We start from the raw sequence: 13,882 nt of genomic DNA on the forward strand, positions 1-13,882 counted from the left end.
TTTCAACAATAAATGTGTACTGTAGTCTTCTTCATGGAAAAATAAGACATCCCCTGAAAACAAGACCCAGGGCATATTTTGGCATTTCAAAAAATATAAGAGAGTGCCTTATAATCGGGGAAACGGTACATACATACAATAGTACATACATTAGTGCACAAGAAGCAAACAATATACACATAAAAAGAAAAACTTACCGGAATGAGGATCCTTCTCTGGAAAATTGGCCTGCACGTTTTTCAACTCATGGAACACAGTTCACCCGCACATTGCGGTTCTGCCTTGACGCACAGCAATGCACATTACACTCCTAAGGTTTGACGCACAACTATGCGCATTAAACAACTGAGTTTTAATAAGGCAATTGTGCTGTTTTTTAGTCTTTCAAACAATTCATAGAAGGGGACTCCTCAAAACAAACATAATTGACTTAATTGATCACAATCACATTTAATTTAATTAATTGATCACATCACATTTTTTCACATCAACATTTTTTAAACAACGTTATTCAAAATAAACCCATTTTCTAAAATGTCACATTAAAATATAGAGACCACACAGACACCACTACATTTGCATTGCAAAAAAAACAAACACGTATAAACCCACACTTCCATATAAAGCCAAATTAGTTAAAAAATGGTCCAACAAATATTGCATTTAAAAAATAGTTACCAAACCAGTATGCAATTTTGACCTATCAAGGGTGGAAAACTGGATTAGAAAGTATTTATGCAGGACAAACATTTAAACTTGGTAATAAAGACATCTTATTGAAATGAAACAATATGGCCACAAACACAATAACATAGCAATAACATTGACGTCTTAATTGCAAAACGGTCATTGGAAGATTCAAAGTTTAAAAAACAAAAGCAGCTATTGTACTAAATGGTAAGCAAAGTATCAAATGTAGCAACATTGATTAGTTAGTATAACAAACAAAACAACAGACCCCCTCCAAAAAAAAAAAAAAAAAAGAGAAAGGAAAAAGCAAGTTAGACAACACCCTTATATATGCTCATCTTTATGCACACAGCTGATTTAAATTCACCTGCAATTGGGTGTGCGCAGTCCGTGAAATTTGGCTGTTTGTTTTTTTTTCAGTTCGACATTCCAAAATCATTTATTGATATAATCTTTTAGATTTGTACACCAGTGAACAGCTATCTAATAAAAATACATTAGAACAAAGTAGAGGAGGAGGCTTCAATGATTGTCATTTATTAAATGTGTGTGTTTAGTGTAACTTTGAAACATTTTTTTTTACAGGTTATCCCACAATGACAGAATGATTCCCACAGCTGCATTCATTTATGAGCACAGCTGTGGGACTACTGACAGTGTGGCATCCCCAGGCACTAGGTGTTAAATGAGGACACGTTTCCCAATTCACTTCAATGCTCCATAATTGGCTGAGCAAAGGGGATACCTGATGATGCTTGAGCCGTTATCAGGGTTTCCCCTGTTCATCCATTCATCACTAGAGCTGAATGGGGAGACTTGTCCTCATGTAATCCCTTGCGCCTGGGGATCCAACACTGTCAGTGGTCTCAGAGCTGTGCTTAAGAATGAATGCAGCTGTGGGAATCATCCTGTCATTGTGGGATATTCTGTAAAAAAAATACAAGTTACACTAAACACACACATTTAATAAAAAAACTTTAACATTAAAGCCTTGTCTTATTTTTTCACACATATGTTAACCCTTTCAGCCCTATATCTTTATATATAATTATATGTAACTACATATAAATCAAGTATAAAAATATAAAAGTACATATATATTTAGCATAGATATCTATACATGTATTTATATTATAATGTATATATATTATTTATAATAGAGAAGCAAACAAGAACATGTGTGTGTGTTTGGGACTTTTGTGTAAAGATCTAGTCTGCTGTCAAAAGCGAGCTCTCGCCTGCTAGAGTACCCATGAATTTATCACCAGGCGTATCCTCGGGGCAGGCATTGTAAGCATTTAGGTAGGTGCCTATGTGAAGAGCTGAAATTAGTTAACTCTTTCTGAACCTAAAAATGAATAGGTCATTTAAAAAATGCTTATTTCTTACCTAATATATATGTTTTAAACATTTGAACACCCAAAACATTTTTATTTAGGGCTAAGTGTAAGATGTGTGCCATTGGAAAGACGGATGATTTTAGGCTAAGAGTGATTTTTAATGCAAGCTCGCCAGTTTCGAGCTGCTGGAGATGCGCGGCTCTAAGAGAGCGATCATTTCAGTTGATAACTGCCGGGAGAATATGTCAGCGTGTTCTTTGCTGGCCAAAATTTGGTTGATAAATAGGTTTTTGGCATCCGATTCCAGGCCGCGAATACGTGCGCACGCGTGAGCTTCAAATTTAGCTGGATGAATCAGGCTCCCCGTCTACAACTTCTGCTGTGTGTTTTCAACTCTTTTATAACATTTAGCAGAAAATGACATTATTTTATGTAATAAAACAATGCACTGTATCCAAACTCTGATGTAATAATGGCAAACAAACCCTCAAAACTATGTAAATATACACAAATTCTGCAATTCAAAGTTTGAAAGGTTTTATTCCGCTATTTCACAATAACATTCCCAATAGCAGCCAGAGATGTGTAAACAGAATTTGGACAAAGAAAAATGCTGAGTTAAATTTCTCATGTAAAGTAAAAGGGTTGGGAGAATGTGACTTAGCCCCTGGTCTGGTTCACACTCATTAAAAATTCCCTTTCTGTGGCCCTTCTGGATCATGTTTACACCTTCTTCTGGTAACTGCACTAGAGTACAACTTCCTCTATTGTTAGTTACGAAGAGATCTTTTACTCTTCTGCAATCTACAAAGCATTGAGTAGAAAGAAGTTTCGACCAAACAACACCAATAGCTGTTTATACCAATAGCAATTTATTATAATTACAGTCTAAAAACCATATAAAGCACATTATACAACAACCATAGGCTCCAGCATGTGTCTGGCCTGCGTTTCTTTTTCAGTATTCTCCTTAGCCCCTTTTAGCTCGGCACAGCACCCAGTACTTTTCAGTCACCACCCTGCTGTTTTTCGGTGCTTACTGGGCTGAGTTCTGCTTTTATTTAACAAATTCTTTGGGGCATTGTATATGATTCATCTGGCGTTTATGTACATCCAAACATTTTAAATTTGCCTATTTTCATGAGATTTTTTTATTGTATTTTTTTTGTCAAATGTAATCATAGGTAAAAAATACACAAGGTATACAGAAAAAAAAACAACAACTACAAATATTCAACCAGAACCTTAATATTCGAAGGACCCAGATGTGCCCAGTCCTGAGCATATTAAGATTTACTTTACACATTGAAAACTGGAAAGGGTACATTTCCAATTTACCCCAAACGGGGCCATCAATGAGGGAGCATAGTAGTACAAGTAGTAGAAGAAGTAGTAGAAGAAAGTAGAAATGAGCCACTTGAAACACGTGCAGAACTATCAGATGGAATGTTTACCACATTGCATTCAATGTATTTAACAAATGCATTCAACTGAGTATTTTGTTTATTGAATTTTGTCTTTAAATTAAGTGGATAGAATTTTAAATATATCATTGAAGAAAAAAGCACTTACTAGTTTTGTTCAGATTGGTTTTTCAAATCCTACAACTTAGTGTTCTGTTTTTCCTATTTGCATATTGTCAATTTAAAGAGTAATTACACATAGGGCATCAAATGTAAGCTTTCAAAACACTATAATGCATAGGGCACCCTTCAGATTAACATGCCTGAAGTAATGTTTTTTTAGTACTGTACAATTACTAGGTAATTGGTGTTATATTAATTGAGCTATCGGTAAACTAATAAAATACGCAAAAAAGTGTTTAGCTTCAATATGATAAATTAATTCAATTCAGATAATGGTGGGTAAAAGTGGAGTAGTACACTTGTGTTTCATACTGGGCCAAATTGCTAGTTAAATGGCTCAAAATTTGCATTAAATACTGCATTTCAACAAAGTCTCACAGGCACATTTAGCAACAGTACACATTTAAACTTCAGCGCAATAATTGAAAAGTGCAACATTTAGAATGCAGAAAATAACAACACAAAACTGACATTTGGGCCTACTTCAAATAAGAGCTTTAATAAAATAGTCAGGGACTCCCCCTTTCACCTCTGTGCCGCTTGTCCACCCTTTATATATACACTTGTTGTCCATCAAGCACCTTTCAACTCATCCCCCATGACTAGTCACAGTGGCATCCTTTTTCCCTATGTCCTCCCCTGGTGATGCTCAGCTTTCAGAAAGCCTGGGGAACAGGAAGTTAATATTATTTGTAAAACTTATTTCTCATAACCCTCTATTATCTTTCAGAGAGCCTAGAGAAATTAGAAATAATTATTAATTGCAGTTCTGACTTTCACACAGGAGCAAACATGGAACATCATCTAAATAGTTCAGAATAGCAGCCCTATATCTATACACTTCAGACCTGCGTTCAGCAACAATGCATCCTTATACTTCACTCCAGACCTCAGATCAGTCACAATGCATCAATGAACTTCAGAACTTTTGTATCAGATTAGTAGAATCTTTATCTTTAATTACAGCAAACCATACAAATTTTTTGACTTAACCTGAGTTTCTGTATCTGAAGGTGGTAGAGGTTTTGTGTGTCTATACAGAGGTTGTGTTCACTGTCTGCTCTTGTATGAAAAGCCAGCCAATACAAATACTACTTGTAATCGTCTTTCATCCTGACTGCCTTGCTCACTGTCCATCATGCTGGCAGGTGGAAAGAAACAGGCAAGCCAAGAGCCCAGGCCTAATGGCCCCTGGCAGGTAAAGTGACTTCTTTTAAACAAGCCCAGTAGTGATGTTTTGGATCATTACCCAATCTTTTATCAAGGCAGACATCTCAAATATTGGCATCATGCATGTCAAAGAGGATCTGTAATTGCTGTCATATTCTTGCTTTAATGAAAAGCGTAGGATTGGGACATTTTTTTATTTGTTGGTGGAATCTCTTGTTGTGGCTTTAATAAACAACCCATATATATATCAAAAGACTTTCAAGGTATTTCTTCATCAGTCTTCTTTTTACATTATTTTATTTTTACATATACAGCTAATTTGTCATCAAATTAACATTTTTTTCCGTATTTAGTTGTATTGCGGAAAATGTTTTTGTGTAAAGGGGAGACCTTCTTGTCCTATACCAACAATGGTTGTACACATTGAGTTAGGGTGTATAATATGTGTAAACATTGAGAAATTCTTGCAATATGCTTTATTGCTTTTTCTTAGCTGGATAAATCTTTCTTTAGTCAAAGCATTCATTGTTATACACCTTTTTAAGGAAAGGTCATTGTTATATCACCAAGAATCTCAAAGGAGCTGCTACAATTTTACTCTAACCTGTTGATAGAGATTCATAAACCATATTTATGCTGAAAATTTGTGGTTTCCAGCTGTTTTGTGGCCACTGACAGTGTGTATATTCAAAGTAAAAAAACAACCTAATTTGTTGTGGTCTAAAGCAGATCTGGTGTAAGATAAAATTTTTAATGTTAAATTATATGTCAGTGTAACATTTGCTGGACTTTATTACCTCTCACAAAGATTGCAGTAGTCCCAGATAGTCCATCATTTTTCTATTATCCTAGAACCAACTCGCCGTTTACTTCCTACACAAGGAGATCTACTGCCACTTTTGTGACTGACCAATCAAGCCAGTAGATTTTTCTATCGTCAGTTCCAAAACACTCCACATGTGTATGAGATTTTGCCTTTCCAATTGTTTTCCTGGGATAGAAAGCAATTGGAACTCTAATAGAATGTACTTATTTGTACACTGGGGGGGTTATTGTATTGTTGAAGTTACCCATATTCTGAAACAAAGAAGAGTGGCTGGTGGGTTAAGTTTGTATAATCTGACCAGGACCATGTTCTACTGTAAATGGTGTTATAATTAACTTCAGTAAGAGCAGTGTTTAATTAACTTGAAGTCTAAATGTTATTGATTACTAACTTTTTTATACCTCTGGACACCTGAAAATCTACTTCCCAATTGCAACACGTGGAAAGTGTAACAACAGGAAAATGTATCCATGGACCGGAAAAAAAAATTCATAATATTAGAGATTCAGCCTTCAGAAAACTCAGGGGACCTGCAGGTATTTTTAAAGAGGGTCAGAGCTAACAAATCACAGATATATTTATTATGGAAGCAATAAAAGAAGAAATTTGACAATATGTAAACAATGGAGACTATAATCCCAACAATATAATTGCCCAACGGTGATAAAGGCCTCTGATTCTCAAAAAAAACTTTGTTTTTTCACAGTAAAAAGAATACATCCATGGTAAAATTCAAAATTAAACACAATTTATTACACCCTACTTTAACATTACGAGCGAAATTCGGATTGGTGTCCCCATGTGAATCACCATGTCAGTCACTTAAGGCAATAAGCCAGTGAAAGCAGCTTGAAAAATTGATATTGACCAGAAGTGGGATTTAATATACCAATAACTTAAGTTTAGTGTTATCTAAAGATCAGCGGAAAACTACTATCAGGATCCTTGATTACATTTAGTAAAGCATAATGCCATGCTTCTTTTCTACTCATTGAAAGAGCCAAAAAAAGTAAATTAGGCAACGATAGTGAGAAAATGGGTTTTCTTCAGTGAAAATACATCAACATTTAAACATACCTAAACTCAGATTTTTTACTTTACATAAAAGGGTAGACAACCCTTTTTATGTAAAGTGTGAGATCAAGTGGTGATGCAAGAAGAAGATCCCAGAAGAAGAAAGAAAAAGATGTCGGCACCCAGCACTCGCTCTGACAGATACAGGGACAGCTTGTGACCCGATGGATCGGACTGATCTGCGGGATTAAAGGTAAGTGTGTTTTTTTTTTGTTTGGGTTTAGTTCTGCTTTAAGGAGTGATAGAACTAAAAAGCCTTGAATCCATAATGGGTTCAGGTAACCTGCCAATCCGAAATGTATATATTGTATATTTTATGAAATGTATAAATTACCTGGGCAGTTTTCAAGATCTTCAATTTTGTGTTAGCTGTTAGCCTAAGGATCTTACCTGTAGCATTACAAAAATCTTCTGTGATGTCCACTGAAGTTCTTTTAAACTCCACTTCTGGGGTAAGAGGAGTGATTCCTACATGACAGTGCTTTTTTTCCAATATCTGCACCCAAGCAGTATCATATAGAGGGCATAGCTAACCCTATACAGTTATTGTTTTTAGGAATTCAGTACTTGCATTGTATCTTCTGCAAGCTCAAGCGGAGAATATTAGAAAATTATGTCCCAACAGAATGTCCCACCCACGCGCAATGTCTTAATATTGCATTTTCATAGCAATTTGCCAACTCATTAAATGAAAATGACCTGTATTCCACCTGGATATTTGAGATCTACCAGAATATGGTATCTGCAGTTTAGCCTTAAATTTCCTGTCAATGTAAACCCATTTTAATAAAAATAGCCAGTAGTCCTGAACATTTTGATTACAATAGAAAAATGTTTTATTTATATTCTTTCTTCTTCTATTCAATTGAATGTTATTGTATTTTAGTTTCAGGATCAGCAAGATATGCTAGATTGTCTGTATCAGCTGGGGAAATGCTCCATGGTTATTGGACCATTGATACATCTCCTTTTTTCTGAAATCAAGAATTTTGTTGATGAGCTGCTCGAACAGGAACAGGTTTGTTGCTTGTCAGAATTATTATTTTTTTTATTTTAAAAGTATAAGTAAACCCCTAGTATGAATATTTCTTGTTAACTCCTTTTGGTCTGTTAAATATAAACTATTACATATAAATCATTAAAAGCATTTTTCTATATATGTATGGTAAGTGCAAAAATGTACTTCATACTTTCGGGGGTGAGGGGAGTGGATATTGTTTGAAGTCCTATTAGGTCAAACCTTCAAAATGTAATTGATACTAAAAGCTTTCTTTTACGCCAGTTCCTGACATGAGAACAAATTACACCTCCCTCTCCTTTATCTATTGTAGCTTTTCATCACGTTCACCCTGGCATCACATGTATTGGCAAGAGCTAGAATATAGAGCTTTTCCTGGGATAGAAAGGTCCTTCCTCTCTGTAGGGCTTAAAGTGTTGATTGCAGATTAATTCAGACAACTTCAATCCAGTATCTTTTGGTAGGTGCAGCCACATATTTGTATTGAATTATTTAAGTTTGGGTTACATACCAAATAAGGATGATAAGTTGCAGAACAGCAAGACTTCTTCTGCAAGTCATGCGAACTGTCCCCTCCCCCCCATAAAGCCTCTGTCCTGCACCCAAGCGAGCAGGGATCTACATTCCTATCTAGGAGTTTTCCGTTTGTTGAATGGTGGAGAACACCCTGTAACATGTTCTATTGTGTGGTTGAAGACACTTGTCATCTGCTAAAGTGCAAGACTAGTAGCCTTGCATTGTAATTTAGGAAATAGAGTGTCCTGACCTACAAACTGAAATGTTGAATAGAGTAGGCATATGCTAATTAATAGCCTTGTTTACATTCAATCTGGACAAAACAAGTATTTACTCTTGCAGTGCATGAGTAACCCCACTGAAAGTCTGACATTGTATGTAAGGACTGCAAGCGCCTGCCCACATCATAAAAGCATCAGAGAAATGAGAAAAGTGCTAGCTTCCAGACGAGGATTAAGGTATTTATTATACCCTAGATTCAATGATTAATAGCCTTATGGAGCGTAGTGTGCACTGCATTAATTAATTATTATTTAATAATTATTTTTTTTATATTTTTCATTTTATTTGAGGACAGAATATTTAGAAAAAAGGCTATCTACATAAACAACTCAAACTAGAACTGGGGGGGGGGGGGGGGGATTAGTCTGTCTAACCCTCTACCTATGATTAGATCTGAATATTTCTAAGATACAAGGTTTGAAGAGAAAATCTGGGCAACAATTGATTAGGTTGAAAAAAGGCAAAAGTCCATCAAGTTCAACCACTAGGAAAATCAACATGTCCGAGATATAAAACCCTATAAGACACAGTTGGTCCAGAGGAAGGCAAAAAAAACCTGGTACAATTTGCTTCAACGGGAAAAAAAATCTTTCCTGATTCCATGAGGCAATCGGATGTTCCCTGGATCAACAGTCACTGTTATTTTTACTTTAAAGCCTTAATACCCAGTTATATTCTGTGCTTCTAGAAAAACATCTAGCTTTTTCTTAAAGCAATCTATAGTAGTTGCTGAAACTACTTCCTGAGGGAGCCGATTCTACATTTTCACAGACCTTACAGTGAAGAATCCCTTCCTTATCCAGGGCTTAAACTTCTTTTCCTCCAAACGCAAAGAGTGCCCTCTTGTTCTTTGTAATGATCTCAAAGTGAATAATGGGGAAGAGAATTCTCTATATGGACCGTTTATATATTTATACAGGGTGATCATATCCCCCCTTAAACGTCTCAAAGGAGAATAGATTCAGTTCAGCTTATCTCTACTCATGGCTGAGCTCCTCCATTCCTGTACTCTCTCCGATTCAACAATGTCCTTTTTGTGAACTGGTGCCCAAAACTGGACTGCATTTCCAAGATGTTGTCTGACCAAAGCTTCGTACAGTGGCAGGATAATGACTCCATCTCTGCAGTCTATTCCTCTTTTATTACAAGAAAGTACTTTACTAGCTTTAGATATTGGAGCTTAGCATTGCATGCTGTTATTGAGTCTATGATCTACCAGAACCCCCAGATCCTTTTCCATTTCTGACTCCCCAAATGTATTCCCCCTAGACAGTATGAAGCATGCATGTTGTTAGCCCCCAAGTGCATAATTTTACATTTATCTATATTAAATGTCGATTGCCACTTGGCTGCCGAATCAAACAGTGCATCCAGGTCTGCTTGTAGATTATAGACATCTTGTATGGACTTATTTCTATTACATAGTTTGGTGTCATCTGCAAACACAGAAATGGTACTTTTAATCCCAAACTCTATATCATTTATAAAGAAATTAAACAGTAAAGGTCCCAACACCGAACCCTGGGGTACACTAATAATCTTATACCATTCAGAGTATGAATCATTAATTACAACTCTCCGGAAGCAATCTTTAAGCCATTTCTCTATCCGTTTACAGCTTGACTTTTCTAAACCTATCGACCCTAACTTGCATATTAACCGTCTGTGGGGTACTGTGTCAAATGCTTTAGCAAAGTTCAAGTACACTATATCAACTGCTACTCCACTGTCTACCTGTTTACTTACTTCCTCATAAAAAGAGAGTAAATTTGTTTGACAACGCCTGTCTTTCTTGAAGCCATGCTGATTATCACTTATAATATATTATTTTCTAGCACAAACTCCTCTATGTGGTTCTTTATCAAACTCTCTTTGACCTTTCCATCTATGGACGTTAAACTAACGGGTCTGTAGTTAGCTGGTAACGACTTTGCTCCCTTTTTGAAGATAGGAACCACATTGGCCTTATGCCAATCCATTGGTACCTTGCCAGTAAAGAGTCTCTAAAAATTAGAAATAATGGCTTTGAAATAACTGAGCTCAGCTCTTTGAGGACAGGTTGATGTAATCCATCAGGTCCTGGTGCTTTGTCAACCTTAATTTTTTCCAGCTGTTTCTCAATCATATCAATTCTGAGCCACTGTGACCCATTTAAGGCAGTGACATTGCTTTTATGAATTTGGACTTGAGCTCTGCCATTTTCCTTGTGTACACAGAGCTAAAGAAAGGGTTTAGTAAATCTACCTTGTCTTTATCCCCAGTTACCAACCCAGCAACATCCTTTAAGGGGCCTACATGCTCAGATCTGATCTTTTTACTATTAATATATTTGAAAAAAATGTTGGGGTTTGCCTTACTTTTCTTTGCAATCTGTCTTTCATTTTGAAATTTTGCACATTTTCTCTCCTTTTTACATCTTTTGGTATATTCTTTATAGGTTTCAAATGATGAAGGTTATCCTTCATTTTTATATTTTTGGAATGCCCTTTTCTTGTTCCTTATGGCTTTTTTAACATCAGCTGTGAGCCACATATGTTTTAATTTTAGCCTCTTAAACTTACTACCCATTGGAATATATTTTGCAGTTTTCTTTTGTAGAACATCCTATTTCTGTTCTGTGTTCTTTGAGGACAATATTGTCTCCCAGCCCAAGTCACAGAGAGCCACCCTTAAAAATGGGATATTTGCTCTCCTAAAATTAAATGTTTTTATCTTTCCTGTTTTGCTTCCTTTTTACAGCGTACAATAAATAAAATCATTTTATGGTCACTGCTACCCAGATTCTCTTTTATTTGCACATGTGTTATAAGCTCTGCATTGTTAGAAAGAACTAGGTCCAGCAGAGTATCATTTCTAGTTGGGGGTTCTATAAACTGTACCATAAATTTATCTTGTAATAAATTCACAAATTTCCTCCCTTTTGCTGTTCCTGTAGTGCCATTATCCAGTCAATGTTAGGGTAGTTGAAATCACCCATGATTAAAACACTTCCACTTTTTGCTGCTTTTTCTATCTGTGCTAGTAGTTGATTTTTTTTTCTTCCTTAGCACTGGGGGGCCTATAGCAGACTCCAATAATTAATTGTGAGTTATTCAACCACACATTCAACTCCACCTATAATGCCTCAACCTCATTGCTTGTTCCATCCGCAATTTCTTCTTTCACATTCACTTTTAGATCACTTCTCACATACAGACAGACACCACCATCCTTTTGTTTGACTCTGTCTTTACGAAAGAGAGTATACCCAGGAATATTGACAGCCCAGTCATGCGAGGAACAAAGCCAGGATTCAGCCAACTAAGTCATAATTCGACTCACTCACTAAGGCTTCCAACTCCCCTATCTTGTTTGCTAGACTTCTAGCATTGGTGAACAGGCTCTTTAAACCAATGCTGATTTTACCATCATTGTTTGCCAAATTTTTTTGTTTTTAAGTACAATTAGTACTGCACAATCTAATATTTGTTTGTAACATGGGAACCTCCTTACAATTATCCATAATCCTCCCCCCTACTTTCCCCAATCCCACTGTCCTAGTTTAAATATCCCTCCACAATCCCCCCCCCCCCCCCCCCCAGTAGTTTGTCCACTCGGTCCGCCACATGCCGAACCCTGACACCAGGGAGACAGCAAACCATTCGGTTGAAGAGATCCGGGCGACAAACTATTCTATCAGACCTCCTGATCAAAGAATTCCCTATTACTACCAATTGTCTTTTCCTTCCTGTATTTCCCTCCCCACCACCACTAGATGTGCTGCTCTCCCAGCTGTTAGGGGTAGCAGTAACATCTAGAGCTGCCACCACTGGGTCTGTCACCTGCACATCTTCACAACTTTGCAAACATGTTGGGGTACTCAAACACAGGGCTGGCCTTTGTTTTCTGGGGGCCCTTACCACTCCCTCTAGTTACATTAACCCAACTCCCTACATGCTGATCCTGATTAACCTCTCCACCCGCCACATCTAAGCCATTAACTGCCTGCTCGGTGAGCAGGAGACCCCTCTTAATGTGATCCAGTGATTTCAGTGTTGCAATGCGCTTTTCCAGCTCTCCAATGCGAGATACCAGAATGGCGACTTGCTCCCATTTGTCACAGCGGTATTCACCTAGGAGCTATTGCTCTATTTGTGCATACATGTGACAGACTGTGCACTGACCCAAACTTTCAACCTTGCTACCACTCATTTTCCCAGTTACAAATTTTGTTATAGTTATAAAAGTTTCCTTACAGTTTGTGGTTACTATAAGGATTTAACTCCTGTTTTTTCCAACTCCACTTGATTAAAAAGCCACTTGTTTTACAAGCCAAACAGTGAGCAAGCTCAAGATGAGTGCCCCAGGAACTCTAATCACCTGTGAAGCCTTGACCACTCCCCCTTAGAGGTCAGCAAGGAAAAAAAGCTATTTAAAACAAAACTGACAGTCAAGCAAACACAACCCAACAGTCAAACAGACACAACTCCCAAATGCACAATATCAAATGCACAATATCAGACTCTTGTTTTTTTCCAACTCCACTTAATTAAAAAGCTGCTTGTTTCACAAGCCAGACAGTGAGCCTGTTACATATATCATTCCTTTTTCTCAGGGAGAACCCTAAAAAGGAGAAAACTAATCTCTGGCACGGTCCTCTATAATGCTTTGCATTTGTCCTCTCCAATATCAAATTTTTGTAGAATTCAGGATATGGCGTTTTTTTTTAACCTTGGCCCGAGAGACATCACTGAAATCAATAGCTTGCATTTGGAAATCCTAATTTATAATATCAGTCCTCTACAGTCTTAAACCTTAACTTTATATGTTTAGGAATAAAGTACTATTTGAAATTGTACATCATTTCCTGACTTTTTCATTACATCATTGATAAACTTCACCCATTTCCCGATTTAATAATATATAGATTTATTTAATTGAAAACCCATCACTGCAAGGGAACATACTTGTTCCTATAGTTGTGCCTTCCCCCTAATGTTTTAATATGTAACAGCACTTTATTAACCTATTATTATTGCTGATTTATTAGATACTCTATAGTACAAAATTATTATATCAGTAGAAGCTAATACTAGCCTAATATAAAGTTCTTTAAACTGTAATTGTGTTACACTTTTTTTGTACAGCTACAAACCTTTGTTGTCCTACAGTGTTTTAGCAGAGGAAAACCTTTAGGATTTTATTGCATTAGACTTGAAGGGTTAATTTCAGTTTGTAGAAGTTCAGAAGGCAATAGATTTGTCTGCCCAATTTCCCCCACAATCTTCATTTGATTGTGTATGGTACGTCTCCCATTCTGCCTGACAAATTTCCCCTGCAATCTTCATCTGATTGTGTATGGTGCGTCTCCCATTCTGCCTGACAAATTTCCCCTGCAATC

General features: G+C 36.7%; 1 long non-coding RNA gene across 1 annotated transcript in view; it reads left to right on the forward strand.

Moving 5' to 3' along the window:
• The window catches only part of LOC140328740 (uncharacterized), a 75,598-nt gene that overhangs the window by 27,277 nt on the left and 34,439 nt on the right, over positions 1–13,882 (forward strand). Inside the window, exon 2 of the long non-coding RNA XR_011920344.1 lies at positions 7,573–7,704. This is a non-coding gene — a long non-coding RNA (uncharacterized lncRNA). The remainder of the gene's footprint in view (positions 1–7,572; positions 7,705–13,882) is intronic.

The sequence above is a fragment of the Pyxicephalus adspersus genome, chromosome 4 (assembly GCF_032062135.1).
Source record: "Pyxicephalus adspersus chromosome 4, UCB_Pads_2.0, whole genome shotgun sequence".
Taxonomy (NCBI): domain Eukaryota; kingdom Metazoa; phylum Chordata; class Amphibia; order Anura; family Pyxicephalidae; genus Pyxicephalus; species Pyxicephalus adspersus.